This window comes from Talpa occidentalis, unplaced genomic scaffold, assembly GCF_014898055.3.
Source record: "Talpa occidentalis isolate TD23 unplaced genomic scaffold, MPIMG_talOcc4v2.1 talOcc4.14, whole genome shotgun sequence".
In the NCBI taxonomy this organism is placed as follows: domain Eukaryota; kingdom Metazoa; phylum Chordata; class Mammalia; order Eulipotyphla; family Talpidae; genus Talpa; species Talpa occidentalis.
In genome coordinates, this window is record NW_023601433.1 from 89,428,312 (window position 1) to 89,440,768 (window position 12,457).

Consider the following 12,457-nt stretch of genomic DNA (forward strand, 5'->3'; position numbering starts at 1 on the left):
GAGTGATGCCGCCACCCTTCTCAAGAAGCCTGATGCCCTCCAGAGACCCCAAGATAGCCCCTGGGCCAGGTACCCCTGGAACCCCAGCCCGGCCTCAGAGATGGTCCGCTCGTGCGTGATGCCCCAAACCAGCCTCGAGCTACTCCTGGGGAATCCTACAGACTCTCGGGAAGACTGTCCTGTGTCCTCACCCCACCACGCCTGCGGCTGCTGGGCGTAAACAAGGGGGTGGCTCCAGTCAGCGCCGAGTCCACTCGCCCCCAAGTCTGCTTACATGGATGGGAGGGGCATGTGACAGAGCCATTGTCCCCCGGGCTCTGCCAACGTGTCTGACAGGGCGTGGACAGCAGGTCGTGGTTGCTCACGGTGCGTGGCCGCTCTCCAGTCCCGGTCACAGGATCCCCCGCGAGGATCCCCTGCACCCTCTGGTCTCATCTGGGGTCTGGCTGTCCACACCCAGGGTGGCCCTGGGGTCCAACTGTCCAAATGGCAGACCCCCACAAGCCTGGGCTCCTAAATGACCCTGGAATGGGGCTCCCTGCTGCCCCCTCCCCTCTCCAGCTGCCCCGCAGACCCTGGGGAAGCACGACTTGTCTAAGCCACCATGGCGTCTGGCCGTATCTGCTGCAGCAGCCCCGCGCACACTCCCTGGACATGCTTCTTCTCACTACCCCAAGTCTGGGGCCGAGTCTCAGGTCCTGGAGCATCAGGATGCGCTCTCTTCACCGTCCGTTCTTCTAACTCATTGTTCCTGGCTTGTCTCCCCAAGTTCTTGCCTCTTAGAACTCTCAAACTAAGAACTAGCTTGTTCTGTCTCACCTGACAAGCTGGAGGGCTGAGGCACCCAAGTCCCGACACAGCACATAGTCCCTCTGCAGCTGAGGCTGAGCAACACCTAGTGCTATGAGTTGGGAAACAGAGGGACTGGAGAAATCTGGGGGGACTTCCTGGAGGCAGTGGTCCTTGCACTTGGTCATAAACCACGGATATAATGGGCTGAGAAGAGGAGGGAGGACATGCCAGGAAATCACTGCAGGCCTGTGAAATGGCACAAAGCCAGGAAAGGGCACGAATTCAAACCCTCGGTCTCAGCCCCTCAATCCCATGGGTCACAATCTGGCCTGGGCTCCACCCGCAGCAGGAAGGATTTGAATTATCCCTTTGGGAAGGATTTTGTCCCAAGGGAGATGTTGACATGAATGGATCTCAGAGGGGATGATGAGAAGACATCCTCTGTACAGGCTCGAACACAGTTCTGGGCAGGTGTAGGGCTGAGGCTCCTGTACCCTCATCTGAAGTCATCCAAAGCCAGGGTGGCTCACCCTTAGCTCCCGGAGACTGCTTGCATGAATCGGATTAGGCCCACCCAGATAACGTCCCCTTTGATTAATGTACAGTCACCGCAGAGTTGCCCTGATTACATCCGCAAACCCACGTCTCATCTGAACATAATCACAGGCCGACAGCCCACCCCACTGACATCACCTGGGACTAGGGCAGGGAAGCTCGGGGGCGTCTTGGAGCTCTGCCTAAAGCAGAAGGTCTTTGCTTTGTTCACGCCCTCCTTCCCCTTGCTTGGAACACAGACGTGATAGCTGGAGGCACAGTAGCCATCTTATCACCACGACAAACCAGACGCCAATGATGGTGGCAGACAAACAGAACTGGGTCTGGGGGCAAGCCGGAACCATCCCGCAAAGTCTGGGCTCCCCACCTCTTGAGTCTGAGTAAACTCTGTCTGCTTAAGCTGCAGTTGGTCAACTGTTCTGTTAATTCTCCCCAAAAGTCCCCTCTGATGCACGGCCGGCCCTTCTGCTTGTAGGAGATGAGCTAATCCACGCAAGGCTCACGCACATTTTCTTGACCAGGGACGGAGTCAGGGCGGGGGGGGGGGGGAGTGCGGCCTGGAGACCCACGTCCCCGTCCCTCCTCCTGGGCTGCTGTGTTCTCAATGGGGGAGCCCACAGCTGGAGGAAGGCAGAACCCCCTTTCCAGGACCCCCTCAGCTCAGTCCAGCACGGGCGAGAGCCGCCTCCTCCACCAGCCCCCTACCTGACATCTGAATTCAGAGCACAGCACCCGGCCAATCGCATCCTCTCAGCCCGCTTGCTAGGAGCCTAACGAGGTCAGACAGGTAATGTGATTCTCGCGCTGCCGCACCGCCTGAGTGCCACAAGCCTGATCTGAGGCTGACTTCAGAAGCAGCCTGCGCACTGGCTGGTCAAGAGGGGTTCCCCTTAACAGGGCAGCAGGGCTTCCCACAGAGCCCTGACCCCCCTTCCAGATGGAAGCCTCTGCTCGCCCCTGCACTGGGGAACATGGCTCCGAGGCAGCCGGAGCCGCCGGGACTCTGTCTGGGAGAACAGACGCTCCCCAGAGCAACACAGGAGGGACAAGCCCTGGAGCAGACCACATCTTAGCAGGGGTCACGACCACCATGCTGGTCCTGCCGGCCGTGGTGCAGGTGTCTTGTCATTGTCAGAGTGACTCAAGAAGACAGGTTCCACCCGCTCTGCCATGCAGACAGGTCAAACCATGCCCGTGATGACATGGGTGCCTACGCTACAACACGGTATGAGAACACGAAAGCCCAAAGCCCTTCCCAAAGAAAGGCCTGTTAGCCACCTGATCGAACATGTGAGCCTGAGCTGGGTCCCTGCAAAGGATGAATGGCCTCTTGGGCAATACCAACGGGATGGCTGAGGGCCTAACTGAGATCCATGCTCATAGGAAATCACTAGCTGGAGACAGATCTCTGAGGAGTGGGTGTTGCAGGGGAGGCCCTTGCTTTCCTGGGATGGACTTCAGGCACAGGCTGATCCAGTCACTTGTTGCAGAATCAAAGTTCTCATTCAGCGTGGAGACTGGAACCTGTCGGTGTGGAAAGCTCTGCTGGCTTAATTCTCCCTCACCCTGAGCGTCTTGGTTTTCTGGTGGGGTTAGATGTGGGAGAACAATGCTGGCGGGATCTGAAAACGCCCTCTGCGTGCAAGACTTTCTCCGTGCACGTCCCAGAGAGGGGCTTGGAGAGGGAGCCAGCGCAATCGTGGGTGCTGAGTCTGGGGAGAGGTGGACTCCCAGCCCTGCCCTGTCACTGTCCGGCTCTGTGATGTTGGGCAAGTGACTAAACCTCTCTGGGCCTCCACCATGTCACCTTTGAAAGGGACGACAGCAGCCTCGTGCGGGACTCGATTGCCGTTTGAAGGGCCAGAGCCTGCGACGTGTGCCTCCCTCCAGGCGGTCACCATGAGACAGCCCGGCTGCCAGAAACACCCAGATCTTACACCAGTGCAGGAAACTAAAGTTCAGGTGCCACGGGCCGCGGAGCCCATCCCAGGGGATGCTCTCCCTCACAGGTGCGCTACGAGGAGGCGGAAGAGAGGAATGACAACCCCTCGTCACAAGGCCGGCCGCAGCAGCCAAGCGAGGAGCAGGCTAAGTCTCTGCGGGTTCCGGAGCACCCCTGTGGGGCAGACACGGAGCGCACACCTGACCCCTTAGGCGAGTGGGCGCAAGGCGGCCAAGTCCCCGGGGGCCTCCTCTTGCCCTCATGGGGCCCTCACGGCCCCAGCCCTGTCCAGAGATCGGCCCCGCCATGGCGCCGCGGCCAGGCCGCTCGGCTCTGTGCGGAAGGAGAGCTGCAACCGGTTCTGACCAAGGCCCCGGGGGAGCCGCGGGAGTGGAGGGCAGAGTCTTCCGGGCAAAAGCTTGATCTCAGGGAGGGGCTCGGAGGGCTGGGTGGAAGCTGCTTTGGGCGTTTGGGCTACTGGAGAAGGTAGCCTGTGTGGGCAGTGCCTGCCCCCAGCCCCTGCTGACCTCCTCTTTCTCCCCACGGTCCTCCTGCCTGAGCTCAGCCATCTCACGCGGCTCTGCAGCCACGCTGGGCTCCCCTGACGCTGGGCGCGCCGTGGCAGAGGCTGGAGCAGTGCTCTGGCCCGTTCTCCTCCCGCCTCTGACCTCCCGCCTCTGACCCGTTCTCCTCTTGCCGGAGGCCTGCGTCTGTCTCTTTCCCTCCTAAATGGAGCGTCCGTCGCCTTCCCCGTCAGCTTCTGTGTCCACGTGCAGACCACCGCCGCACTCACGTCCCCACCCAGGGCAAGGGGACAGTCGGTGCCAGTCACCCCCCCTTCTCCAGGTCACTCTGCTGCCCACACGGACACTCCCAGGCTCACATTTAAATCAATACTCCGGCCTTTCCTCTTGTACCATCAGCAACGTCTGCAGTTCACCAGATAGCAGGAAACGACTCAGCAAATGTTTCTTTTGATGCAACAGGCTGAATTATTATTAAAAAATAATCATGATATTAACTAAGAACTTTGACCATTTTCTGTGCTGGTCACTGTTCAGTGAACCCCGTGTAAAGACTCGGATGCCATAGAGCCACCCTCTGGGAATGGCGCTGAGGCTCTGGGAGACTAACCTGTAGGGAGAGTGAAGCTAATATGCAGAAAGAAACAAAATACATGAAGAGCAAGAGCTCGATAAGCATAGGATGCTTATACTGATCCTGGATTCAGCCATACCTGAAGCCACTCGCATCCCTGAACTTCCCCTTCATGGGAGCCAATGCATTTTCTCTTTGCATGAGGGTCTTTAGAAGAGTTCTAACAAATCTAACCTGAAAGGCAAGTATAATTATCCCTACTTTTGCAATTAAAAAAAAAAAAATCTCGGGTCTCCCTGGCGGTGCAAGGGGTTAAGCACCGCACTGTGAAGCAATCCACAGCCTCTGCCGCACAAGTTTGTTCCCCAGCCAGCCAGAGAGAAACCCACAGGGCGCAGCAGACCTCTCCTGACTCCCCGCTGCTCAGTGTATTTCTTCAGTCTGCCTGTTCTGTTCCCCCTCTGTCTCTGGTGAATCCTGTCACCCCCACAACTCTGGCCTGTACTCTGGCTCTTGTATGCATAAATAAATAAATCTTTTAAAAAATATATCTCATCCAAGAAACAGAGCACGAAACAGGAGCCCTCACAGATACACAGTCCCACTTTTCAAAAACATTAGCTGAGCCACCTTGCTTTTAGGGAAGCCCTACCTCAGCACCTGCCGTCCCTAACTGAAAGAAACCTCATGAGAACTTTGCTTTATGATGACAAGTGAAAATAGCTTCAGAGTTGGTTTTGCAGCAGCTGTTCTGGAAGCAGAGGTGCCCCAGGCAGCAAAAGTGGGGCCGCCAAGCCAGTGCCTGGACTCCTTGCTGCGGGCTGTGTGTTTGCCACCGCACTCCTGCTTCCCTCTGTGTTCGTGTGAGTCTAGGTTTTGCGTGTTACTTGGTGTGATTCGGCTGGTTATTTGGGGGACCTGGGGATGCTCAAGACTGTGTGCACGTGAATTACTGGCAATCACTTCTTTATGGCAGTTTGGCCTACGAAAGCGCTCACGGGAGCACCCTACCTTTGGATAGTGGGGGAACCTGCACCGCAGGTCCTAGAATGGTCCAAGGTTGTGTCTTCATAGTGCTGATGATAAAAACAAGAACGGATCCCCACAGCGCCCGTGTCTGCTTGAAGCTGCGTGTTCTCCCCAGGCCTGGCTCCTCCCGCGTCCCCGAGACGTCACGTCACGTTCACTGGCATGTCTCAGCTGTCCCAGTGTGCGTGTGAGTGTGTGTGTGCGTGTGTCCACGGAAGAGCGTCCTGTTCATTGTGAGGTCCTATCTTGTGCTTGCAGCTGCCAGGAGAGAACTGAATAAGCAGGCGAGGGGTGGGGTGGGGGGCAGAAATGAATGAATGAAAGCAAATGATTGATGACTATCCAAAGTGTTTTGGACCTTTATTTAGAACTCGGGTGACATGTTGTGACCAGAAGTGTGCCACAGGGACCCGTGTCTACCCATTAGCCTGCGGTCAAGTTAGTTCTGTTATACACATTGCACCAAAGCCATGGTTTCCAAGAACCTGCCAGCCGCACTGAGTGAGGCCTGCCAGCCTGCCCTTGCTCGTAGAGCGGTGCTGAATGCTTCACTGAGGGGCCCCTTGCTTCTCATTACTATTCTGCAGTCACCTCCAGTTCTCTTTAGCTCGAGTCCCAAAGTCCTGCGGCCAACCAGATAAGATTCCGTTTCACCTCCCCCCCACATACACACACACACGGCTGTGCTTTAAAGCTCTGATCAAGCTTCACAAGAAAGCCCAACTCTTTGTTCACGATCAGCCGAACAGGACATCGAGCAGAGAGGCTCACTTCCCCCTCCACACTACAAAGAGATGATGTTTTCACTCCCCATCTGAACATATGACAGCTGGCAGCAAAATCAAACTTCCTTTGCTGAGATTTTGTTTCTTGCAAAGCCAGCTGCCTCCCGGGAATGGGCTGAGAGCACAGAAGGGAGACATATGGGGTGGGGGGTGGGGTGGGGGGAGTCCCTGCTCAGGTAGATAGCTCCAAGGGAGGGGGTGAAGGACAGATTGCGGTCCAGGTGAGATGGCACACTGTCTTCTCCACTGTTGTGTGTGTGCGTGCATGCACGCTTGAGCTCATATAATCAATTTGTTGTTGATTACATGTTGCTAAAACTAGTTTCCATTTCAATTTTCAAAACAATCTGAGAATCCAGCAGAAAAACCGATGAATGCCAAACTACGATTTCATAATTACAAAAATCTCTCAGACAACTACCTGGTTTCTTCTTATTTCTTTAACCCTCTGCTGCTCCCTTATAAAGGGCTTCCCTATTACTGAGCTGCTGCATTTGCAAACTGACTATTCGGTGTCTGTGGAGATGTGTTCTGTTTGCTTGCTTAAGCAGAACACAGCTTTACAAGAATCTCCAGCCCCATATGTTTCCAGGATAAAGTTGGCAAAACATGAATTCATGGATTTGGATTCACAGACTGACAACTTTTGAAGGCAGCGAGAAACAGCCATCGCTACTGTGTGAAGGTAGAAATGCCAGAGGAGAGAGCAGGCAAGGAGGTCAGCCTGGACAGGATCAGGCCACCACTGCCAAAACAAACTGGGAAATATTTGCATCTCCTCCATTTCAGATATAGCGTGCATAGGTGGAAGTTATTTCTTCCTTAAATATAAAATTCATTATGGGCCTGAAATTTCCTTGCTGGGAAGGTTTTGAGAAAGATTCTGTGTTGGGCAAAATGATGGCCCCTAAGATGGCCACGCCCTAATCCCTGGAAAATGACTATATTACTCTACATAGGTTCCGCCTGGAGGTGGAGATTAGTTTGTTTTACCAGAGTGGGCTCAATCTAATAATAAAAGTATATAAAATGAGCCCTATAGGTTCCTTTCTGCCTCAACTTTTTATTATTATTGTGATATTTATTACTCCCCATGCACTGGGGTTCCCTGAGCTCCTCAGCTCTGGAAACAGCGTGAAGTGGAGAAGAGGCTTACTTCTATTGCTTCAACTATTTCTTCTCTGCTATCCTCTCTCCCCTCCTCGCATAACTTTCCTTACAAGATGTCATTGCTCTTCTGGCCATTTCCCTTGAAACTTTTTCTCTCTGTTCTTAAGATTGAATGATTTCTATGGATTCATTTCCATAGAAATCATTTCCTAGCTGCCGCTTCTCCCAGCCAATTCTTTTTTTTAAATTTCAGATGTGTATCTTTATCAATTCTAGAATTTCTGCTTAGCTCTTTTCTACAGCACTTTCTCCTCAGGGTATGTCCTATCTTTTTATTGATTGTGGGAATTCTTTCTGTTTCATAGTGAAGTCCAGTTATCAGAGCTGCTTCAGAATCTTGGTCAGCTCGTGCTAATATCAGGATCATATGGGGACTGTCTGCCTTTCCCTTTGAGAGCTCCTCTCATTTTTTTTTTTTTTTTTTTTTGGCACTTGAATGTCAAAACGCGGTCTGCCCATTGTAGTTGTTATGCTATGGGGAGTCTGATGTCTGTGGAGACTCTGGATTCTGTTATAATCCTCAGAAGAGTGTTAACGTTTTATTTTGGCTGCTAATCCACTGGGTTGGATCAAACTACAGAACGCCTCTTGGGCAGCAGCTCTGATCAGGTGGGCTGTTTTATCCTTACCTGGGCTGTTCTGTCTAAATCACACTTATGGTGGGTACACGCCCTCCAGAGAAAGACTGGAACAGTTTATGCCCAGATTCTGGACGTCTTCCTTTCTGGCTCTGCACATGTTTGCAATTCTCCCTCAACTTCCCAGTGGCTGTGATTGCTCCACACTCAGTGTATAGTTAAGACCAGAAAGAGCGGGTTCCTGCAGACGGAGATGTACCCCCAGCCCCTCACCCTGAAGCAATAACCACAGCCTGTCCTTAGGGGGAAAGCCACAAAAACAGGCAACTTTTCCCATCCTTTGCCCTCTTCCAAGTGTTCCAGACTCTGCTATTGCCCTGCACCCTTCAGAGCCTGCAGGGAGTTTGCTTTGTCCCTTTGCTTACTTGTGCTTGTGTGGAATCCGCAGGTGTCACGCATGGAGCTCAGCCTCGCGGGTGACCGCAGAGGTGGGCAACCCCATCTACTCCGATGGCTGCCGGCCCGCCCCGCCTCTCAGGCTGGTCACTCCCGCCAGATCCGCCTGCAAGTTCCTCTGGTGCACCGGCCACCGCGGAACACGGGGCCCGCCCTGAACCCCGGGTCCTCAGGTGCTGCTGGAGGGCGGGTCACGTGTTGCCTGTCCCCCACCTCCCCCGCGGGACTCACTGCTCGACTCCCCGCGCGGTGACCAGGGTCTCCCTCAGGTGAACCCCCTGTCCCCACAGTTCCCTCACCCCCCTGGACGCACCCCAGGGCACGGGAGCCCGTCAGTGACTACCGCGGCACCTGCGAGGCGCCTGCCTCGTGCGGCCCCTGGGGGGGGGGCTCAGGGCTGCGCTGCCCCCCCCCCCCCCCGCGCCGACCCGCCGCGCCAGCTCGGGCCAGGCTCACTCCCCGGGCGCCCCGTCGGGTCAACCGGCCCTGCGAGCCCCAGCGGGCACCCACTGGAGCAGGACGCCTGCTGCCTGGACCCTCAGCGACGCCGCGCTCCCCAGACCGCGGGGGGGGGCGGACGCCCCGCGATCGCCCCCATCGCCCCCCCCCGCCCCCCACAGCGCCGCTCCGCCCGCGCTGCTCGCGCCGGCAGTGCCCGTGGGCGCCGCCAGGGGGCGCTGCCGGCCCTGCGACGGCTCCGGGGACGCGGGGAGCCACCCTGGCCCCGCCCGGCGGAGCAGCGCCGCGTCGGCCTTTCTCCTTCCGAAGCTCCGCTTTTAACCAGCCACGGCGCTCCGGGCCCAGCCGGCAGCCCCCCCCGCCCGACCCCCGCCCGGCCCCCGCCCGGCCCCCGCCCGGCGGGATCCCGGGGGTCGCGGTCAGGACCCAGCGCGGGGCCACCGTGTGGGGTCTGGTCCGGGTCCGCGGCCCGCCGCGGGGGGACGGGGGTCAGTGATGCAGGGTCCCCGCGGGGACTGGCCCGCGTCTCCTCGCCCCTCACCCGGCCCCGCCCCGGCCTTCCCGGAGGGCGCCGCGAGGGCTCTGGGCGCCGCCGAGCTGGACCTGCTCTGCCCCCCAACCGCGGCCCCCCCAGCCCGGGCCTCTGCACCGACGCCCGGGAGATCCGGCTCTACAGGACCCCAGAGGGACCCCCCAAAGAAAAGTGAGGCCCCTATAGCCCTGCACCCCGGGTCTCTGCACTCCAGGTTTCCTCGCCCCAAAAGCTCTTTTCCAGATTTCCAAAAACTTAGCCTCTCACGAAGCCTGCGCCCCTAGGCAAGGCTTTCTCTTTCCTCCTGGCCATGACTCGCGTCTTAGGGGAGGCCTTTCCTTGCACAGGTGTGCAGAGTTTACCTCCCAACCCCTGAGGCTTGAGCGTGTGCCCCGGAGCCCCGCTCTGGGCCCGTTGCGGGACAGCAGCAGGCCAGCGCCGCGCCTGAATGCACGAGGGGCTCAGGACGGCCACAGGGCAGCGGCACCACTGTGGCCATTCAAGGGCACTCATTCAAAGAGCCCAGTAGGGCGACAGCAGCCTGTCCTCCCGCCTCTCTCCGTCCTCTGCTCTCCACTCCTTCATTCCTAGTTGCAGCGCCTGAAGACACTGCGCTTCCTGATGACCACAGCTGCCCCAAGAGGACACCACATGGCCCCTTCTCCAGGTCCTCACTCACGCAGACCTGTGGCCTGTCTAGAAGCTGGCGTGTAAGAGCTCCCTGCGCCAGGCTCCCGCGCTCCAGCCTCGCTGACCGTGATGTGAATCTGGAATTGAAGCCAAAAAATCTGGAGTGACCTGACTGTGGAAGTCAGGCAGATGTGGGGGCAGCAGGTCCTTCCGTCCAGAGACCTCCCCCTGATAGATCAGTCGTCTCCGTGTGCCCACAGCCCGTGGCACAGCCTCGGAGACCAGTGGCCTCTGATGTTTGCTGTGAGATTCAGAGAAGCTTCTGGAAGTCATTTAATTCAAGGTACTAAATGATTTTAGGTTAAATAATCGGTGCCTTAAAAAATAAATATAGGGCAATGTTAGCCCATGAGCCCAAGGCCCACCCCTTTCTTTTCGTGGGTTTTCTAAAATAGGTGACTAGGCCGCCTCGTCCCTCTTGTTTGAATTTGTTGTTTGATTGACGTTTAGAAGGTCCCAAGGTCCTGAGGGCTACAGAAGAGAAGGCCCGAACCCCGTGTCCTCCGGTGTGAAGGACCAAGGAGCCTCTCATAGGGATGCCCAGTGGCCATGGCCTCAGGCAACACCCGAGACTTGGGAACACCCCAAGAAGCTGGCACCTCCCAGGGCCGTGGGGTGGGAGCACCTGACTGGGGAGTCTCCTTTGCTCTCTTGTTTCAGGTGGTTGTGTCTTTCGCTGTGCTCCCCACCCCCAGGGAGAAGGACAGTCTCCTGGGGTGTCCCCTCAAAGCCTGTCCTCATCCCCCAGTTTCTCCTTATGGGGGCTCACACTCTCCTGCACCAAGTTGGGGCGTGAGAAATAGGTAGGAACTTGCTGTGGGTCTTCCACGTGTTCAATTTCCCCCTTTTTATTTGCAGGGTAGCATCCTGGCCCAGACCTGGCGGTGCAAAACGGAGGGTAAGATTCTGCGCCAAAAAGAAAGGAAATGGGGGGGGCAGAGAAGGGAGTCAGGAGCCTACAGAGGAGAAGGGGCTTGGAGGACACACCTTCGGGGCTTTGTTGCTCCTGTTATCAGACCGGAGGGAAGAGGATGCAGCTGACCCAGCCTCCCCGGGAGGAGCGATGAAGAGGTGGTATTTCTCGGGGAGGCTGGAAACACGTAAATGAAAAATATTTATTCTCCAGTGACTTCGAGGCTAATAAATAAAAGCAAGAAGGAAATGCTTCCCTCCGGGAGCCCAGTCTGCTCTCTGCTCCCCGAGCTGGTGCCCCTGGCTGCGGAGCGGGCGCCTCTCTGCGTCCTGCACTGGACCGTGGAGCTGCTGCCCTGGAGCTAGCAGAGCCCACTCTGGCTTTCGTTCTGGTGGGGGTGGTTTGCCCACCAGGCAGAGAGTGAACTCAGAGGACCCCCTAGACCCCTCCTGCCCCCCACCCGCGGGGTCAGCCTGCCGGAGCCTGTCCTCGCCCCGCTCTCTCCTCTGGGGGCTCGCGCTCTCCTGCACCAAGTTGGGGCGTGAGGAGTAGGAACTCGCTGGGGATCCTCCACGTTTGCTTGTTCCCGCTCAGTCAGGGCTGTTTTCCGCGGTTCTGGAATCCGTTCCTTGCCCAGCGACACCAGCTTCTCCGAGGCCGTGCTGCGTCTCCCCGCTGAGTCTTGGTGGGTCCCAGGGCACCCCCAGCCCGAGGAGGAGCCCTTGGGGAAGCGCTCAGCACCCGCGGGGGAGGGCCGGGCTTCGAGGCTCTGGGCTCCCCGCGCACTGGGGCGGGGAGCCCGCACCCCTGGAAGGGCCGTCTCCCCGCGGCCCGGCCTTCCCAGCCACAGCCCTGCGGCCCCGGGCGCACACCACGCGCGCACACGCACATGCACACGCACATGCACACGCACACGCGCGCCGTGCACACCCGTCCCGCGGGCCCGCTCCACGCGGCGCCCGCCCACGGCTCGGAGCTTCTGCAGCAGCCCGGGCCCTGCACCCCGGGCGCCCGCTCTCCAGGCGCGGTCCCGGCGCCCCGCGGCCACGGGCGCGGAGGGGCCACGCGGCCCGCGGTGGCCGCCGGGGGCCGGGGAGGGTCCGGCTCCATCTCGCGGGAGGGCACCGCGCGCTGCTCCGGCGCGAGCCCCGGCGCCCGGGGAGGTGCCCGCGGTGGGAGGGGAGCCCGGGCCCGAGGGACGCCCCCGCCCCGCTCCGCGTCGGCCCTCTCGGCCCCGCTCCCCGGCCCGGCCCGGCCGCAGGCAGGCGCCCTCTCGGGTCCTCTCCCGCCTCCCTCCCCGGGCGGGGCGGGGCCTGCGGGCACGGGGCGGGGCGGGGCCGGGGCGGGCGGGGCGGGGCCGGGGCGGGCGGGGCGGGGCCTGCGGGCCTGGGGCGGGGCGGGGCCTGCGGGGGCGGGCCGGGATGGGCGGGGCGGGGCCTGCGGGCCCGGGGCGGGCGG